This window comes from Puma concolor, chromosome C2 (assembly GCF_028749965.1).
Source record: "Puma concolor isolate L17-30 chromosome C2, mPumCon1.1.hap2, whole genome shotgun sequence".
Taxonomy (NCBI): domain Eukaryota; kingdom Metazoa; phylum Chordata; class Mammalia; order Carnivora; family Felidae; genus Puma; species Puma concolor.
This window is the reverse complement of record NC_141675.1, coordinates 141060349-141081700: the sequence shown is the minus strand read 5'-3', so window position 1 is coordinate 141081700 and position 21352 is coordinate 141060349. Positions and strand designations below refer to the sequence as shown.

The window sequence follows — 21352 nt, the reverse complement described above, 5'->3', positions numbered from 1 at the left end:
GCCATGCCAACCTTCTTTTTATGTTTTTCCATAAATATGACTCTCCTTCTCTCTCTGTCTTTTCTTCTCTTTGTATTTCTTCTTCTTCTTCTTCTTCTTCTTCTTCTTCTTCTTCTTCTTCTTCTTTTTTTTTTTTTTTGGCTTGAAAGTAATGGCTTTATCAATAAATATACAACCATATGATGATGTAGATACAAATCACAAACACTACTCCATTCTCATACACAAAACTGCACAGGAGTAGCTCAAGTTCAGGGACATGAAAACATACACAGAATCTACTAGTAAGCTTACACTACATTGCGCTCTTTGTATTCCTTCATTTATGAACACTTTGATTCTTTTCTGTTTTGTTTCCAAATGTTCAGAGAAAAACCTGTTGGAATAATCTAAGCACCAGTGTCCCTATTGGGCTAAGTGTTTATCTAGGGCTACCGTTTTAGCCATTTCAATTATAGCCAGTCCCTGATTTACAATGGTTTGACTTACAGTGATTGGAAAACTATACCCATTCAGGAGAACTTACACTGTGAATTTTTAATTTTGATCTATTCCTGGGCTAGCAATATGCCATACAATCTTCCTCTGTGATGCTGGGCAATGGTGGTGGCCGCAGCTCCCAGTCAGGCACACCACTGCAAGGGTGAACAGTGGATACACTGAAAACCATTCTGTACCCATACGACCATTCTGTCTGTCACTTTCAGTGCAGCATTCAATACATTACATGAGATATTCAACATTTTATTATAAAATAGGCCTTGTGTTAGATGATTTTGCCCAGCTGTAGGTTCATGTAAGTGTTCTGAGCACATTTAAGGTAGGCTAGGCTAAGCTATGATGTTTGGTAGGTTAGGTGTATTTCATGCATTTTCAATTGAATGATATTTTTAACTTTTAATGGGTTTATCAGGCCATTGCCCCATTGTAAATTAAGGAAGATCTGTGTGTATTTGTTAGTGTCCTAAGGTTCTTGTAACAAATTATTACAGAATTGGTGACTTAAAACAGCAATTTTTTTCTCTCACAGTTTTGGAAATGAGAGCTACAGTCTCTCCAAAGGCTAGAGGGCAATATTTCCTTGCTTCTTCCAGCTTCTGATGGCTCCAGGCTTTCCTTGGCTTATAGATACATAACTCCAGTCTTTGTCTTCACGTCAACTTCTCCTCCGTGTCTGTGTCTTCTTCTGTTTTGTCTCATATAAGGATCCTTGTCATAGGATTTAGAGCGCACCCAGAAAATCCTGGATGAAGTCTTCTTAGGATCCTTAATTTAATTATACCTGTAAATACCCTTTTTCCAAGTAAGGTCACATTCACAGATTCCAGTAGTTAGGACATATCTTTTGGGGGAGGGCCCACCTTTGATCCAACTATTACCTTGTATGTCCTTGGCCCAGGTGCTCTTCAGTGGCCCGTTCCCTGACTGGGTAGGACAGGGAAAATCCATGGTCAATGATGCTAAAAGAAAAGCCAGGAGTAATCCTTTGTGGAAATTGTGGTCAAGGACAAGCTGGTATAATTTTGGCAAGCACGATGTTTGGCTTACTTAACACATTGACCATGGCTAATGGTGCCTTGAAATGGGCCTTCCAAACTTAGTTGCAAGTTTTGTAAACAAATTGGTTCTTTGAGTGCCATAGAATTATTCAGTATTGACCATTTGGATTTGGAAACAATTCCACCAAGAAAAGAGTTTTACCAAAATTAACAATGTCATATTCAATTACACAAATTAATATTCTATCCCGATAGACAAACTAGAAAATCAAAGAGGTTTATGAGAAATTTTCTTTAAAATTTTTTTTTAATGTTTATTTATCTTTGAGAAAGAGGGAAAGATGGTGTGTGCAGGGGGAGAGGCAGAAAGAGAGACATAGAATCCAAAGCAGGCTCCAGGCTCCAAGCTGTCAGCACAGAGCCTGATGTGGGACTCAAACCCACAAACCATGTGATCATGACCTGAGCCAAAGTTGGATGCTTAACCGACTGAGCCACCCAGGTGCCCTGGTAGAGGGTACAACTCTTAATCTTGGGGTTGTCATTTTGAGTCCCATGTTTGGTGTAGAGATTACTTAAAAGTAAAATCTTTAAAAGAAAAAAAAAACCCTGTAGTCTGTCATTCTTGCCTTCTTTCTCTGAGTTTGTTGGGGAAATAAAGTCCACTGGAAAAGGTATCACTACCCTAGGGTGTTGAACTCATACAACTGGTCCCAGAGCTGATTTCTACCTACAGACTTGAAAGGAGAATGCTGCAAATACCTGAAGTTTCAGTGATCTCCACACTCACTACAATGCTGCAGAGTATAGCTCTTTTTGGATTTGGCAGGAAATCTTTCACTAACATTGGCAAAATCTTTTGCCTACCTGTTGTTTTAATAAAGTATTGGAGCAGACTTCAGGAAATCAAAGGGTTTCATTTATTTAAATGTTGAACCAAAGAATCTGATTGCATGTACTTTTTTTTTTTTTTTTTTAAAGGAAGTTGGAGGGAAAACAATGTTAAGTCTTCGGATATTTTCTGGAGAACTTTTTTCTTTATTTTGGTTTTCTGAATCTGTGAACTCATCAGTTCAGTAATAAGTACAAAGAGAAGCAGGACAGCTAAACTGAAGGCCAAAATATGAGGATGGAATGAGAGTCCAAGGACAGATAATCTCATTCAAATCAGAATTCTATTTGTCCTCCATTCAGAATTTTTCATTAAACTTTAATTTAGACAACAATGATATGAAAGGTCAAATTTCAGATTGTCAGAGGCAAGATGGGTCTGGCTACAATAAAGGTTGTGACCTTGACCATCAGGGCTGCTGGGGAAGGAAATTTTTGGGCCTGCAAAAATCTAACCCTGGAGTGAGCCTTTCACAGGGTAGCACATTGTCTAATGTTTAGTGATTAAACATTGATTCCTGCAGACATTTTTACATGCAGAAAGTCAGTTGCATGGAAGGGTCACAACATTTGGCAGTTATAGAAAAGGGATGTGGAATTCATTGCTTCAATTTGATGTCCTCAGTGTGTCCACTATGGGAGGAGTGCTGGTGGTTACACACAGGAAAGATCATGTTTCATCTCCCGTGGGGAAGTGACTGAAAGAGTCATTCCTGACCTAGCCAAGCAGGCTACAGTCCAGGGAAAAATGCTAATCTTAGCAGAGAGCCAACCACACAGGGACAACCCTGGAATTCTAAGCAGAAAACAAGCAGAAATTGAGTTGCATGGATGAGATCAACATGTGAGGATTAGAATTTACTGAACTTGGAAGTTCCCTTGGCACTCAGAGACAAAGATAATCAAATCTATGTCAGGAAAATTAATTTAAGAGTCAATCACAATCTTGGTTGTGATAGTCTTACTGGGATAGTCTGACTTAGAGAATCATTGCTGAGAGGTGAGTTGCAAGATAACCAAACTATTACATGCTGTCCTTCTTAAGTAGTCAGGAGTTGATTGAGCTGAAAGGGATATTAACTAAAAATACTGAGTTTAAGAGAACAGATTCAAGACTTGGAAATAAACCCAAAGATCTTAATGCTTATTCTAAAGATCAGAAGGGACATGAGAAGGAGGTAAAGATCCAAGTGGAGGAGATTGGAAGCCTTGGCTGCCTTCTCCTAGAGAGGGTTTTATTTACTATTGCGCTGGTTTGCACAGTTCTTACCTGCTTGAATGTTCATTCATTTACTTGATGTAATCAGATGGCATTTAATTATTCATTCAAGCAATATTTATTACTATATTTGTATTGCAGTTACAATATTGCTGAATTATGTGGAAAATGAAAATTGTCAGAAAGCATAGCTGTTGCCCTTTATTTGCTTTTTACTTGGTTCAGTAATAGAATAAACATTGTTTGATCACATCTGTGTGTCTAGATCCCTATTAGAATTTAGAACGTGCATTAAAATGACTAAACAGTTCCCAGTCTTAAAGAAGTTTGAGGTTAGCATGGAAGGAAAAAGAAACCAAATGGAAATATAATACAAGCCATTATCAGTCACAAAAGTAATTTTAGAAGTTTGTCATTAAGTTGGCCATGCAAATTATTTTATAGATACTTTGTGGACTTTTTGGCAAAGCAACTTTTTAGTCACATAGAAAATATTGAGTAACCAGGATGCAATTTTCAAGTCTGTAAAAAGGGCTTAATTAACTTAGAAAGTAACATGAAAATGATGACTCTTAGATTTCCTGGTGGCAAGGGAGAAGTAGTAACAATTCCATCTATAAGGGCAGAATTAAGCAAATGAGAAATTCCAGAGTAAAAGTATAAGCAACTATTAACAAAAATGGTGTTCTATATTGACATACTATGTACACATTTTCTCCCTAGATTTTCTTTTCTTTAAATTTTAAACATCAAGGAATATTTCCTATACAGCTGTGCATGAATTTGACATAAACGTATAATCTACCAAAGACAATGATAACAATTTCACTTGTTTTACGTATCAATATTTACCTTATCTCTAGAAGTCATATGTCTGGATTATCCCTGAAAGAGCTGAGAAGAAATTATAAATGCATCCTGCATGAGTGAAATAAGAAAGTCTCTGTATTGTTTGAAATGCTCTGATTTGTTTTATGTCCACGATTTCTGTTACTTCTCTGCCCATCACTCTCAGACATGCCCATTGGAAATGAGTACCCTTGGCTCCTTACTGTCTTTGAGAACCACAGAGAAGCTATTCTTATCCAAAGTTTGTCTCTGCTGAGATCTTTTTTTTTGTACACACACACACACACACACACACACACACACACACTACTTTGGTCAGTAAAATTTGTAACTCTTGGCAAAATTCAAAATTCAGACCTTGGTTTGGCTTTTGTATGAACATTTATGTTCATCTTGTTTCCATCACAGGTGAGGTAATTTGCTGTACATGAGGGCCATTTATACATATTCAGCTTTTCTCATGTTTATATGTAATCAGATACACATTTAGCTATTTTCATGTTTTCACATGTTTTGTGTACTACTGTATTCAAATATGCTATTATCATACTCTTCCCATGTTTTGTAAGGTAGGTTGGTATTATTCCCATTTTAATAAAATACATATAGAAATAAGTTCTGCTGTTTCACAACAACAGAGCTAGTGCAGAAGCAGATATGAAAAACCAAACTTCTGCCATGGCCTTCCTCCTCTTCCTCCTCCTCCCTCTTCTAGTATCTTCCTCTTCTTTTTTCTGACTTTAATCTTTATTTTGTAGCTAATTAGGGAACTGCAGTTGCCTTGCTCTGCAGCAAAACATTTATTTGAGTTGAGATGGCTTTGCTGGAAAATACTTTTTTCCCCCTGCTTTGATGCATATTCCTAGTATCTGGTGTGAAAATGAATTAAGAACCCTAGGTGATGATGTTCATCTCAATGAATGTTTACTGCTTTCAACTTTACAAGAAGTAAAGATTATTCTTTAATTAGTAGGCAATTATAAACCTGACTTGAAAGCATTTCTTTAAAATAAATTCATTCTAAAACTGATTACTTCTTTAAATAAATGAGAAGAGATAGGGCAAAAAAAGGTTCAACAACTGGTATATTGGTGCATTAGATACTGCAGATTTTCTTAGAGTCACTTTAAAAATAAAATAAATCATTCCTTGGTCATAAGATAGTTCTATTTTTAATTTTTTTGAGGAACCCCCATACTGTTTTCCAGAGTGGCTGCACCAATTTGCATTCCCACTCACAGTGCAAAAGTGTTCCTTTCCTCTGCAACCTTGCCAACATCTGTTGTTTCCCAAGTCATTCATTTTAGCCATTCTGACAGGTGTGAGGTGGTATCTCATTGTAGTTTTGATTTGCATTTCCCTGATGATGAGTGATGTTGGGTGAGAATCTTTTCATGTGTCTGTTAGCCATTTGGATATCTTTGGAAAAGTGTTCATGTCTTTTCCCCATTTATTTACTGGGTCCTTCCTTCCTTCCTTCCTTCCTTCCTTCCTTCCTTCCTTCCTTCCTTTCTTTTTTGTGGCAATGTTGAGTTTGATAAGTTCTTTGTAGATTTGGATACTAACCCTTTATCCGATATGCTATTTGCAAATATCTTCTTCCATTCTGTCTGCCTTTTAGTTTGCTTTGCTGTGCAGAAGCTTTTTATCTTGCTGACGTCCCAATAGTTCATTTTTGCTTTTGTTTCCCTTGCCTCCAGTGACATGTCTAGTAACAAGTTGCTGCAGTTGAGGTCAAAGAGGTTTTTGCCTGTTTTCTCCTCTAGGATTTTGATGGCTTCCTGTCTCACAGTTAAGCCTTTCATCCATTTGAATTTATTTTTGTGTATAGTGTAAGAAAGTGGTCCAGGTTCATTCTTCTGCATGTCACTCTCCAGTTTTCCCACCACTATTTGCTGAAGAGATGGTCGTTCTTCCATTGGATACTCTTTCCTGCTTTGTAGAAGATTAGTTGGCCATGCATTTGTGGGTCTATTTCTGGGTTCTCTCTTCTGTTCTATTGATCTATATGTCTGTTTTTGTGCCAATACAATACTCTCTTGATGATTACAGCTCTGAATAGAGCTTGAAGTCCGGAATTGTGATGCCTCCAGCTTTGGTTTTCTTTTTCAAGATTTCTTTGGCTATTTGGGCTCTTTTCTGGTTCCATACAAATTTTAGAATTATTTGTTCTAGCACTGTGAAAAATGCTGTTGGGATTTTGATGGGGATTGCATTGAATGTGTAGATTGTTTTGGGTAGTATAGACATTTTAACAATATTTGTTCTTCCAATCCATAAATATTTATCCAAAGGATACAAAAATGCTGACTCAAAGGGTTACATGCACCCCAATGCTTATAGTGGAGCTATCAACAGTAGCCAAATTATGGAAAGAGCCCAAATGTCCATCAACTGATGAATGGATAAAGGAGATGCAGTGTGTGGTGTGTGTATGTATGAATGTATATACACACACAATGGAATATTCTTTTTAAGTTTATTATTTATTTTTGAGAGAGAGAGAGACAGAGACAGAGATAGAGACAGGGACAGAGTATGAGCAGGAAAGGGGCAGAGGGAGGGAGGCACAGAACTCAGAGCGGACTCCAGGCTATCAGCACAGAGCCTGACGTGGGGCTCGAACTCACAAACTGTGAGATCATGACCTGAGCTGAAGTCAGACACTCAACCTACTGAGCCAACCAGGTGCCCCTACATACACACAATGGGATATTGCTCAGTGATCAAAAAGAATGAAATCTTGCCATTTGCAACAACATGGATGGAACTAGATTGTATTATGCTAAGGGAAATAAGTCAGGCAGAGAAAAAAAATACCATATGATTTCACTCATATATAGAATTCAAGAAACAGATGAACATAGGGAAAGGGAGAGAAAAATAAGATAAAAACAGAGAAGGAAGCAAAACATTAAAGACTCTTAAATACAGAGAACAAACTGAGGGTTGCTGGAGGGGAGATAGATGGGAGGATGAGCTAAATGAGTTGATGGACATTAATAAAGGCACTTGTTGGGATGAGCATTGGGTGCATATAAATGATGAATACTGGGTTCTACTCCTGAAACAATACTACATTGTATGTTAACTAACTTGAATTAAATTATGTACTCTAAAAAAATTAATTAATTAAAATAAATAAAAATAAATCCCACAGACTTATGTTTGCTACTTTAAATTATAATTTTCTCTGTCTTTTCTTGATATTTAAAAATGTAAGAAAATGATACACAAGGAAAGTTTATTAGGTGAAAAAAAAATCAGTGTTTGTAAATCTCCAAAGAAAATATTCTAAAAGTTACTCAGAGCTTGTGTTTCTACATGTGGTATTAAAGTATTTAATTTTATCTTCATTTATATAAAGAGCCAGAAACATTACTGAATTATACTCCATTCTTTTCTTACTGGTATATAAAACCTCTTTACCTCTGTCTAATCCACATGAGGTTGCTCTCTGATTCCTTTTCTTCTACTGCACCTGTCTAGGTTAGATACCAAATTTACAACAGCTCTAGAGAATGAGTTGGAGGGTATTCTACTTATCCTACATGTATAAAATTCCATGAGTTGGTTAAGACTATTTGTAATTCAGCTTGCATATTTTGACATAGAAATGATTGGTTTAGTGATTCTATATTTTTAAATCGTCATAGAGTTCAAGTCTCCTCTGCCATTGTGCAATTTTGTTCGTATCTACCTTTTTTTGAAGACAAACCAATGCCTCCATTTTCAAATTTCTTTTTTAAATTCCACATTTATTGTACTTCCATTGTCAAACTGGCTTCTGCTTTTTGCCTCAATCATTGCTTCCCTTCCATCCCACTTACATGTAGGGTCAATGACCCTACCTTCCTTATGTCAAAGATCTTTTTTTCCTGAGTGGAAACATGGAATTCTAAGCTCTTTTTTTAAAATTTTAAGTATCGTTCACATGCAGTGTTACATTATTTCAGGCATATACCATATTGACTCAACAACGCTATACATTTTTCCATGCTCACCACAAGTGTAGCTACCTTTGTCACCAAAAAATGCTTTACAATACCATTGATGGCTTTTTCTGTGACGTACCTTTTATTCTCATGACTTGTGCATTCCATAACTGGAGGGTTGTACTTCTCACTCCCCTTCGTCCATGTTTTTCCATCACCCCCACCTCCCTTCCCTCAGGCAACCATCAGTTTGTTCTCTGTTTTCATAGACCTGATTTTGCTTGTTAGTTGTTTGTTTATTCATTTGTTCTTTTTTTTTAGAGTCCACATATCAGTGAAATCATATAGTATTTGTCTTTCTCTGTCTGACTTGTTTCACTTAGCATAATATCCTCTAAGTTCATCCATGTTGTCACAAATGGTGAGGACTCATTTTTTGATGGCTGTGTAATATTCCATTTTATATGTTTCACACACACACACACACACACACACACACACACACACACACACACACACCCATACCACCCCACATCTTTTCCATTCATCTGTTGGTGGACACGGGCTTGGTTCCATATCTTGGCTATTGTAAGCAATGCTGCAATAAACACAGGGGTGCACATATCTTTTTGAATTAGTGATTCTGTTTTCTTTGGGAAAGTACTCAGTAATGGAATTATTGGATCATGTGGCATTTCTGTTTTTAATATTTTTGAGAAACCTCCATACTGTTTTCCACAATGGCTGTACCAATTTACATTCCCACCAACAATGAACAAGGATTTCTTTCTCTCCACATCCTCACCAACACTTGTTATTCTTTCTTTTTTTTAAAATTTAGTCATTTAGGCAAAAAAGAGGAATAAAAGGCACCCATATTGGAAAAAAAGAAGTTAAACTGTCACTATTTGCAGGTGATATGATACTATGTATAGAAAAGCTTAAAGACTTTTCCAAAAAACTATTAGAAGTAATAAATGAATTCAATCAAGTTGTAGGATATGAAATTATTACTCTGAAATTGATTTCTATTCACTAATGACAAAGTAGCAGAAAGAGCAATTAAGACAACAATTTCATTTACAATTGTACCAAAAAGAATAAAATACTTGGGAATAAACTTAACTAAGGAGGGGAAAGAACTGTACTCTGAAAACTATAAAACAATGATGAAAGAAACTGAAGACAACACAAAAAATGGGAAGATATTCTAGGCTCATGGATTGGAAAAATCAGTATTGTTAAAATGTCCATACTACCCAAAGCGATCTACAGATTCAGCGCAATCCTTATCAAAACACCAACAGCAGTTTTCACAGAACTAGAACAAATAATACTACAATTTGTATGGAACCACAAAAGACCCTGAATAGCCAAAGCAATCTTGAGAAAGAAAAGCAAAGTTGGAGGGAACACAATTTTAGATTTCTAGATATATTACAAAGCTGTAATAATCAAAACAGTATGCTACTGGCAGAAAAATAGGCACATAGATCGATGGAACTGAATAGAGACTCCAGAAATAAACCCACACTCATACAGTCAATTAATCTATGACAAAAGAGGAAAAGACTATACAATGGAGAAAAGATAGTCTCTTCAATAGGTGGTGCTGGGAAAACTAGACAGCTCCCTGCAAAATGATGAAACTTCCTTACATTATACACAAACTTCCTTACACTATACACAAAAATCAACTCAAAATGTTTTCACAACCTAAATGTGAGACCTGAAACCATAAAGCTCCTAGAAGACAACATAAGGCAGTAATTCCTTTGACGTTAGCCACAGCAGCATTTTTCTTGCAAGGCAAGTGAAGCAAAAGCAAAAATAAACTATTGGAACCACATAAAAATAAAAAAGTTTCAGTACACTGTAAGAAGCCATCAACAAAACAAAAAGGCAATCTATTGAATGGGAGAAGATATTTGAAATGATAAAGCTGATAGGGGATTAATATCAAAAATATATAAAGAATTTATATGAATCAGGGGCACCTGGGTGCCTCAGTTGGTTGGGCGTCTGACTTCGGCTCAGGTCTTGATCTCACAGTCCGTGAGTTTGCCCCGCGTTGGGCTCTGTGCTGACAGCTCAGAGCCTGGAGCCTGCTTTGGATTCTGTGTCTCCCTCTCTCTCTGCCCCTCCCCTGCTCATGCTCTTTCTCTCTCTGTCTCAAAAATAAATAAAAACATTAAAAAATTTGTAAGAATTTATATGAATCATCATCGGAAAAACCCAAACAATCTGATTTAAAGCTGGGCAAAGGACCTGACTAAACATTTTCCCAAAGGTATACAGATGGCTAACAGACACATGAAAAGAACCTCAACATCACTGATCATCAGGAAAATGTAAATCAAAACCGCAGTGAGATATCACCTTACACCTGTCAGAATTTTAAGCTCTTTTGTACTGAGTTCTTATGTGCAGTATTCCCTTACATTTTTGCTTAATCCTAATATTTTCTTTCTTTTTTATCAGAGAGATTTTTTTTCAGTGTCTAACTCCACTGCCCATCTCCTTCTCCTTTCTTCTGGAATTTTTGCCCTGCAGCCTTTATTACTATTTTACTGTCATTCTGATTTTGATACGTTCATCTTCTTTATTTTAGTTTCCTTTAATTTGTCTTTTTCAAAAAAAATAGATGATTCTGGGTCTATTGTCATGACAAAATTCTTTTGCCTGATGTGGTGGCATGGTACCTTATAGCCTTGTGTCTATTTTCACTAGGTATTAAAAGTTATTGTAATTGGCTCTAGCTCAGGGCAAATCTAAGACTCTAAAAACTAAAATGTAGCCTAGATAGAGTTCAAAAGAACTACAGTTGTAGCACAGCAGACACATTCTTGGAAAATGTGGGTGCCCAGCCCCCTTTTGTACCTCACAGTCTTCCTCCTTTCCCCCACTGGTTTCATTCTAGATGGATCTTCAACTGGACAGAAAAAAAAAGGCTTTCCCATCAAATTGTCTTTTGACAATTGTCTTTTGACAACACAGGTTGCTCATGAATTTGATTTTCGGCTATTCCTTGAGTTTAAAAAAATAAACAAGCAAGCAAGCTAACAATAGTGGAAGCCACAAAAACCATCACATGTAAGCTCCCTGGATCCCAACTCCTGGTCACCTCTTTAGTAGCATATTCTCAAACATTCTTGCTGACTGTACAAGGTGTTCATACTATTGTCTTTAGTGTTATTTGAAATGGGCTTCGAAACAACTTCTAATTTCTCTTTCCTTTTCACTTGCTCCTATTTAAGTAGAAGAAAAAGACAGACAGACAGAGACAGAAAGAATGAGAGAATAAGAGAGAAAATAAGGAGAGAGAAGAAGGGGACCAGAAAGCCTTTGCGATGTATCTTGATGGGGTTCTTTCAAGAACTCATCCAGACACATGATTTATAGGCAATGGCTCTTCATCAGTGCATCTGGATTTCCTGTGGACCTAAGTCTTAGCTGCAGGATCTGCCCATGGGTGGCTCGTGCTGTCTGCCTTGTGCTGACTTATTGCCTTTATGCACACACTTCTCTCTCTTCTCTTTCCTTTTCAGTCCTGCTAGTAGTGAGAACACTTTGAGCAAACCAGAAGTCATTTACTCTTATTTTAAAAAAAATGTTTATTTACTTTTGAGAGAGAGAGAGAGAGAGAGAGAGAGAGAGAGCACAAGTGGGGGGGGCAGAGAAAGAGAGGGAGACTGAGAATCTGAAGGAGGCTTCTGGCTCTTACCTGGGGCTTGAACCCACAAACCATGAGACCATCACCTGGGCCAAAGTCAGATGCTTAAACAACTGAGCCACCCAGGTGCCCCAGAGGTCATTTATTCCTTTTTTTTTTTTTTTAAATTTTTTTAATGTTTTTATTTATTTTTGAGACAGAGAGAGACAGAGAATGAGAAGGAGAGGGGCAGAGAGAGAGGGAGACACAGAATCCGAAGCAGGCTCTGGGCTCTGAGCTGTCAGCACAGAGCCCGACGCAGGGCTTGAATTCACGAACCGTGAGATCATGACCTGAGCTGAAGTCTGATGCCTAACCGACTGAGTCACCCAGGCCCCCCAAGAGGTCATTTATTCTTAAGGAAATGCTGAAGACTTGTGCTATAGGCCTGGACCAACATACCTGCATTAGTTTTCATGATGTGGTAAACAGGGAAGGCCAGCAGATTTTAAGACGTCGCAAATTAATTCAACCTAAGTCAGTGATTCCATTTAAGATACATTAAGAGCTGAGTTGCATGAAAACAGAGGGTTATGAAGCTACCTCCATTAAATAGAAAGTGTAAAGTTTTTTATTGCTCTCTAGGCACCGATTATTAATGTCACAATGACACTAAAGAGTATTAAATGCAAATTTGCAAAGCTCTAAAGAGCTTTATTAGGATAAGCAACATTTTATTGAGTCCGTTCACTTGCTATTTTAATGAAAATCTGGATAAATAAATCTCCATAGAAGCCACTACAGATGTTGTATCATGCTTTCTGGGCAATAAGCAACCGGACTTGGCAGGGTGGTAGGGGAGGAAAACTTGAAGGGGGAAAGGGTAAGAGTAGAACAGGTGAGATTTTATGTCTTTAATCTGTATTTCAGAGTGACTTATCCTCCAGATCACTGAATGCAGTTGGCTAATAAACTATTCCCTAGTTTCTGATATCACACTGGATTTTCCATTATTTAAAAGTAGAAGTTGAATGGCATTGCCAAGTTTTGCAGGTAAAGAAAATAGAAAGTCAAGTGAGAAAGAAGGAAAAGAACGAAAAGTAAAAGGAAGGATGGAAGGAAGGAAAGTCAGAAGCAGATTTCTTTTGTTGTTGGGTACATAAGAAGCTGGTAAGTGAGGCAAGAGCCCTAGGTTTTAGTCGTGGGCTCAGCTATTTACTAAGAGCAGGCTCTTAGACTGTTCACTTAACATTTAGGATCTCAGTTTTTTTTGTCTTTAACACAAAAGTGAGATTCATTGTGCAGTTCTATCACACACATCGTAGAGAGATCAGCACCATTGGCTATAGTCTGCTAAATACCAGAAGCTCTCCTAGGTATTGGGACAACGAAAAACTTTACCACACACTTAATGACCACCACTGGGTGGCATTTGTGGAACCACTGGATCCAAGTTTACTTCCAAAGTTTTCTTTCATTTTAAAAATACCACATTGTAGCAGGTTATTTGTGGAGGACAATGTAATGTATTGCCTAAGGTGGGATACTTTTGAGCATGAAAGTCAGAGTTATTAATAATTATTAGGGGGCAGGGGAAGAACAGAAATTATAACTTACATGGTCATGTTGGTCATTGGTTTTGAGGACTCCTTTTTGAAGCAGTTTTAGTGTGAAAGTAAATATACCCCTAACTGGTACAAAAGAAAAGTGTGAAAATGAAAGGTGTATTATGAAATGAAGAGTCAGGTAAGCATTACTCAGATCAAAAATTAGAATATTAGCATCATCCACACCTGCTCTCCTTGTGACCTTTCTCAAGCATCCTCCCCAGGAACAGCCACCGTCTTGACTTTCACATTATTACTACTTTCAATTAATTTTCTTCTTTTCTAAAAGCGATGTATATTCCTTGTAAAACTATGTACGTTTAAATTGTATAAAGTAAAAAAAAAAGATCTCCCTCAATTCCAAATTTTATCCCTCTGTGGATGCTATAGGTAAAGATATTTTAGATTCTGGGCCACATGGGTGGACACATTCTACACGTACATTTTTCTTTTTAAAATTGAGATCTTACAGTACACGTCCTTCTGCAATCCGCTAAATTTATTGCAAGTACATTTTCTGCTTCCACATATGTAAGCAATGATGGTTTTGGTTGTTCTTAATAGTTGCAAAGACACTACTTTGTTCTCTCATTCTGGCGATGGCCACATGCAAATGTTAGATGAGAAGGCATCGAATGGGGGCAAGTTGAGATTGAAGTGAGTTTTATATTCTGAGGCTTCCTGCTTTTCATAGTGATCTAAACCTTTAAATTCCATCAAAGACGTGTTGGTACTGGTGGTTCCCGATTTTTCCTGACTTTGAGAGAATTTGTTATACCCGGCTTAGGTTTTACATAAGTAGCAATAAAATTAGATGCCGTTCAAGACTTACTCATTATCCACTCAGGCTTGTTTAGGAAGAGGTTTCATGAAACTAAACTTTCCTCTGCATGTTGGTTTTTCTAATCTGGGCCAGTTCATCTGAAAAGTTTGCTGACATGGTCAGTGTATTTTATGGATGTATTTAGACTGACCTAGTTTCATGCTGGGTCATTAACCACCTTCCCTCCCCGCCAGAAAAATCTGTTGTAAGAGGGTTGGTAAATCCGCAGGAACTTTATTATTATGTTCAATGGTATTTGTCATGGTAGTGATATAAGCCCCAAAGATGGAACATGAGTTTTGTTGCTGTCGAAGTGAATTCAGGGTAATCAGATTATAGCTGATGTAATTTAGATGTCTGGAGGTGGGGGGATTTCTGATAGCAAAATCTAATATACATGGCTCCCAAAATGTAAAGCCTCTCTGTAGAGGATGACCTTTGTCAAGGAAAACTTTTCAATGCCGACAACAACTTAAATGAGTTATAAACAGATTTTTCTGGAAGTTTTTGGTTTGACGATGACTTTGAATTTTGGAGTTAGGCAATGCAAGTAGTTTTCCCTCTATACTTGACCATTTCTTTCAGTCCGTATTCACCTTCCAGTGACTTAACAAGAGCCTCTCTTCTATTTGTTTCGTGGGTCACTTATGACAGGCACATGCCCTGCGTAGTTTCCCATGTGCACAGAAAAGAGGACTGAAGTCTAGATGAGCAACTTCTGCAACTGTACACAGTGAGTCGTGAGAGCAGAGATGAATCTTAGCTATGACTCAGGAGTTGATGCCTATTACCATGAGGCTACGATCCCCATTTGGTGTCCCAGCTATATCCAAACAGGTCTTTCTGCAGAGCCAACTGGTGAGCTGCCTTGTGGCTTGGTATCTCGGTGTTCTCCAGCACCAAGCAGGTGTCTAAAAATTTGTTGAATCCAATTCGCCACAGTGCCAGCTTCCTCAGTTCCATCAAGGAGAGAGTGAAGGCTTAAAATGCAGTTGCTTAGCTTTCCAATAAGAGGCCATAACTTATTGAGTTATTTCAGAGGTCTTGAAGTAATAGTCCTTCTGGGTCACTGAGGTGTAATTCCTTTCCTCATCTGATTCCTTCCCCCATTTATGCATCGGAGCAGAGAGGTAGACTCTCTGTGTTTCTGATGCTTTTCCAGTGGGAATGTTTACTTAGGAGGAAGGTGAATGGTGTTAAATTGTATTCATATTGGAAAGCCAGCAAACATCATGCAGTCCGTTGGTGAATTTTTGTGCAGAAGTTGTCAGATTTGTCTAAAACTTGACATCTTTATTTTTTAAAAAAAAAACTTAAACGTTTATTTTTGAGAAAGAGAGAGATAGGGTGGGAGTGGGGAAGGCAGAGAGGGAGACACAGAATCTGAAGCAGGCTCCAGGCTCTGAGCTGTCAGCACAGAGCCCTACGTGGGGCTCGAACTCACGAATCACGAGATCGTGACCTGAAGTCGGATGCTTAACTGACTGAGTCACCCAGGCACCCCTAAAACTTGACATTTTTAAAAGTGGTTTTGAGGGGCGCCTGGGTGGCGCAGTCGGTTGGGCGTCCGACTTCAGCCAGGTCACGATCTCGCGGTCTGTGAGTTCGAGCCCTGTGTCAGGCTCTGGGCTGATGGCTCGGAGCCTGGAGCCTGTTTCCGATTCTGTGTCTCCCTCTCTCTCTGCCCCTCCCCCGCTCATGCTCTGTCTCTCTCTGTCCCAAAAATAAATAAATACATTGAGAAAAAAAAATTAAAAAAAAAAAAAGTGGTTTTGAGTAAATATTTGCCTTCCCCCTTTGTGAGCATTGAAAGCATTCTGCAGCGATAGACATAAATAGATACAAAACCCAAAGCTTCTATAAGTGAAATATTACCTGACCGAATATACCGTGTGTAGGTTTAAAGCAGATTCTGACCTCATACTTCGTACTTTGAAAGTATGGGGTCAGTTTGTAAGTTTTCCACAGAGGAAATGCACCCTATTGTATCCTACATTCTCCTCTGTCATTCACTGCATTCCTGGGGAATTAAATACTCTTTTCCTCAGAGTTGTCAAGGAACATCCTTTTATGTTACTTCACTGGAACCATCTGCTTTTAAGACACTTTCTTCAGCACTAAACATGCAGAAAAATAGTGTAAGAAATACTAAATATCATTTTAGATGGCTTCCCCCATTTCCAAAATGCATTTCCCTGTGCCTCTTTTTCCCATTATCCACAGCAGCCACGTCAAACATTCCCCCTTCTCACATGTAAGATCCTGCCACTTCCTGTCTTGTTCTCTTGGATTCCAGCCTCCCTCACTTCACTGAGAAAGTACCAGTCATTGGAAGAGAACCTCTCAGCCTCCTGGCACCAAACTTGGGACCTGACTTGCAGCTGTATGTAATCCAGCCGTCCCCTCGGGCTGCGCAAAGTGAATCCCTTCCCCTGGGCTCTGGATTCCTCCATCCATCATTTGCCACATTTGAGGTAAAAAAAAAAAAAAATTACCCTTCACTTGCTCAGGGACACCTTCCTTCATTTAAGCATTTATAGGTGTTGAAGACTTTTTCATCGAAGGAATGAAACAAAATGAGTAATATATAAAATTTATATATATAAATATAAATTTTGAATTTATAAATTTGAATTATATAAAAATATAAATGTAAATGTAATTTGAATTAATATATAAAATTTGAATTAATAAATACAAATTTAATATAAAATATAAAATTTTTATATAAATATAAAATTTGAATTAATAAATACATTTCTGGACCTGGCAGATCTTTTCTGTGTACATCATCATTCTTCAACACTCAGGAATCAGTCCTGTACACCCATAGAAGCTCCTCTCATGCAGTTCTCAAGAATTCTCCATGTCCAGATGCTGTCAAATTTAGTTCAAATGCTCCTTAAAGGTCAAATAAGATAAGAGATGGTTTACTGAATTTAGGGATTCTTTTCCTCCTATCTTTCTAAAAATTTATTTCAAGTTTCCCTAGAAATCTCTATTTTTCTATTTATTTTTATTCCTAAATCAGTGATGGGTTATCTTCCTATGGAACATTCTGGAGATTCTGCATTCTTAGTTATAGTGTTCAAGGTATTGGGTTACTAGCTTAATTAAGAGCGGTGGGTAAGGGAAACTAGATATCTTTAAAAACCTGAGGAGTGAACAACTTTCCTGAGTTCCACATAACTTTCCAAGTTCTGCATGATATACATGTAAGTATGTGTTGGAGGAGGAAACCCCAAAACCCAATTATAAATATGTTGTCCTTGAATCTAAATCTGTGTTAACTGATGAATGGATAAAGAAGAGAGGGTATATCTATATCTATATCTATCTAATCTGTATCATCTATATCTATGTCTCTCTAGAATGGAATATTACTCAGCCACAAAAAAGAATGAAATCTTGTCATTTGCAACAACATGGATGGAGCTAGAGAATATTATGCTGAGCAGAGTAAGTCAGTCAGAGAAAGACAAATACCTTATGATCTTACTCCTATGTGGAATTTAAGTAATAAAACAAACAAATTTAGGGCGGGAAATCAGAGGCCAACCAAGAAACGGACTCTTGACCATAAAGAACAAACTGATGGTTTACTGGAGGGAAGGTGGGCAGGGGAGGGGGAGGAGAGTAAGGAGGGGTGGGAATGAGTTAAATAGGTGATGGGTATTAAGGAGGGCACTTGTTGTGATGAGCACTGGGTGTTGTATGTAAGTGATGAATCACTAAATTGTACACATGAAACTAATATCATACTGTATGTTAACTCATTGGAATTTAAATAAAAAAGAAAGAAAAAAATCTGTGTTAAATATAAACCAAGTACTTTTTGCTGCATTCGGATGGTTTTCATATGCCCTGAACTTTCTGGGATTGAAACTCCTGTGCAGACTGAAGAAGAGTGTAGTGCAAAATGCAGGACTTTCCCCAAAAGTTCCTCACCATTCTGGAAAACCACGTCCCCAGTGGCAACCTCACTTGGGGAATTTTAATCACTTACAGACCCCAGCTTATTACCTGCATTTGCAGTTGCTGTGTTCATTTTATCCCACATAGAGGGTAAACCTACAAACACTTCATTATTCTTTCCTTACATTAGAGAGCATTTTTCTTTTATTTCTCCTTTAGAATATAACTATGGTATTTTATTTTTTCAAATAATGTGAATGGGTAGTTTTTCCTATCCTTGTGTTTTATTTGTGAATGGAGGGTGGGCACAAGAAAATATTAGTTTAAAAAGTTTGCATGGGGGGGACGACTGGGTAGCTCAGTTGGTTAAGCGTTTGACTCTTGATTTTGGCTCATTATGATCACACTGTTCATGGGTTCGAGCCCCATGTCGGGCTCCATGCAGACAGTGTACAGAAGGATTCTCTCTCTCCCTCTCTCTCTCTGCCCCTCCTCTGCTTGCATTCTCTCCCTCTCCCGCCTGCACATGCTCTCTCTCTCTCAAAGTAAATAAACATTAAAAAAAATTAAAGATAAAAAAAAGTAAAAAGTTTGCATGAGATCTGGTAGAGTCAAAGACTACTGGTCAATTCTCTTTCTTCATGGTAATTCAAATCCTGAAAGTGTCGTTACCCATTTGTCCATTGAAGACTTGCATATACCCACATCTTCATTACAGACCTTTCTGCTGGGGTCTGGGCCTTTTATTCAAGCTGCCTCGTGGCCATAAACACTCATATGTTTTTCAAACCTTTGAAGTCAACTTATAGGTCAACTGCTCATTGACTTATAAGTCAATAATTGTAATGTTTATTTATTTATTTTAATATTATTTTTTTAATGTTTATTTATTTTTGAGACAGAGCAAGACAGAGTGTGAGCAGGGGAGGGGCAGGGAGAGAGGGAGACACAGAATCCGAAGCAGGATCCAGGCTCTGAGCTGTCAGCAGAGCCCAACGCGGGGCTCAAACCCATGAGCGGTGAGATCGTGACCTGAGCCGAAGTCGGGACGCTCAACTGACTGAGCCACCCAGGTGCCCCAAGTCAACGAATAATTGTGTTGAACAGATTCATTTGCCACAAAGGGGCTTCTGCTCCAACGTTTCCAACTCCAAGGGGCGAGGATCACGTGCACCAGTGACACTCTCAAATTAAATGATGCTTTTCTCATTTTCAGGCTTGCCGGCCTGGACCAGACCATCCTCACGTCTCACTTGCCATCTGGCTTTTCAACTACCCTCCTGGCTTACTCTTCTTATTTTCCATTCCTTACCCTGCTAAGATAAAAATATGATTATGCCACCAACCAATTTATAATCCTTCACGGCTTCCAGTGTCCTATTGAAGGTCCAAATTGCTGTGTATAAAACCAGGCAAACCTGGCCCCAGCCCACCTTTCTTGTCTCACCTCTGATCATTACATTTTAGACTCTAACTGGTTGAATTCTTTCCATTTCTTAACATGATATTTTCTTGCTTGCCTTTTTCTATGTAGTATATTTCCGCATAGAATATACTAGACCAGCTCTTTTCTGGGCTCAGTATTACTCACTTTCTAGGTATCAGCTTAACCAATACCTCCTCTAAATTTTTCCCTTACCCTTTTAATTACTTATGAACTCCCTTGGCAACTTATACTTACCTACTTTACTGCTTCATTGCTTCCATAATTATTTGCGTTTTTATTAGACTATGAACTTTGTAAAGAAACTTCCCATAACTTTTAAGACGGTTCTTCTCTGAATTGTTAGCACAGTTGGCACTCAGCACAATAAATAAATACACAGAAAATGAGAAAATACTAAAAAAACTCTGTGATTCATATGTTATATGCAACCAAGGCAGGAGTTTAATCAAACAATAGGTATGTACAACATGAGATGCTTTACTTTTTATTTCATTAAAGGCATTGTAGTCGTAAATAACTAATGGGTTGCAACTGTAGTTTCAAAACCACTGTTATGACGGCTCTGTGGATGTGAAAATTGTTCCTAATTAATGATATTTTTAGCAATTGCATTAATTAGGAGGTGGTCACATTTCTTTGATTTTTCTCTCCAGATGTTAAAATCCTAGTGGAGCTCTGTGACATTTTATAGCCTAAAGACAGTTGGATTTTTCAACTTTACACTGCAACAAGAATATCTTAAAAGTACCTGTGCAAAGCGTACATGGGCATGTATATTTCATGCACAATTCACATTTGTGTCATAAATACCCGGACATCGAAATGCAGTTCATCTGATCATGGTAGTGGCACAATTTTGGAACAGAACTGAAAGGCTGTCTACTGCTTTATATTATTCCTTTCCCAATGTGCCACACGGTTCTCCACATTTGAGGCAATTATTGGAAAGAAGCACTGTTAGAAAGCCTTTCCTTTCGGCAAGTGTAATCCAGAAATTCAGCCACTTTTTACTGAGCACGTACCGTGGGCTAGTCACTGCACTCGTCCCTGGGATGAATAGTAAGTAATGAACATGGCTCCACTATCTCAGAGCTTTAGGAAGTTACTCCCTCCTACTGCCTCATCCTCGGTTTTCTCTTCCTTCTTTCCTAATCGAAACTTGGATCTTCCTCCAGCCTTTAGGTCATGGATGCTTGTGTTCACATCTGCTCTTTATAGGACTAGCAGGCGGTTTCACTGTTCTTTTTGTTGTTGTTCTTCACAGTGTCTTCCAAGCAATTTCACATCCAACTTCACCCCCATTGTTCTTGCACCAAAGTCTTCCATTAGGTTAGGTTTTTATGCCCCTCCTTCCTGCTCATTCCCTCCTTTATTGAACTTCATTTTTTTTTTCATTCATTGAAGTCTTTGGCACCTGACTTGTCAAGCTCTCCTCCATATTATCTCTGGCTCTCATCCGGGGCACTTCAGTATCCAAAATCTGATTCATCTGGAGGCTAGCCTTATACAGTGTCC

General features: G+C 38.0%; 1 pseudogene; it reads right to left on the bottom strand.

Annotated features, from left to right (window-relative positions):
• LOC112849794 (small ribosomal subunit protein eS6-like) overlaps positions 1–21352 on the bottom strand; it is a 74106-nt pseudogene that overhangs the window by 24514 nt on the left and 28240 nt on the right.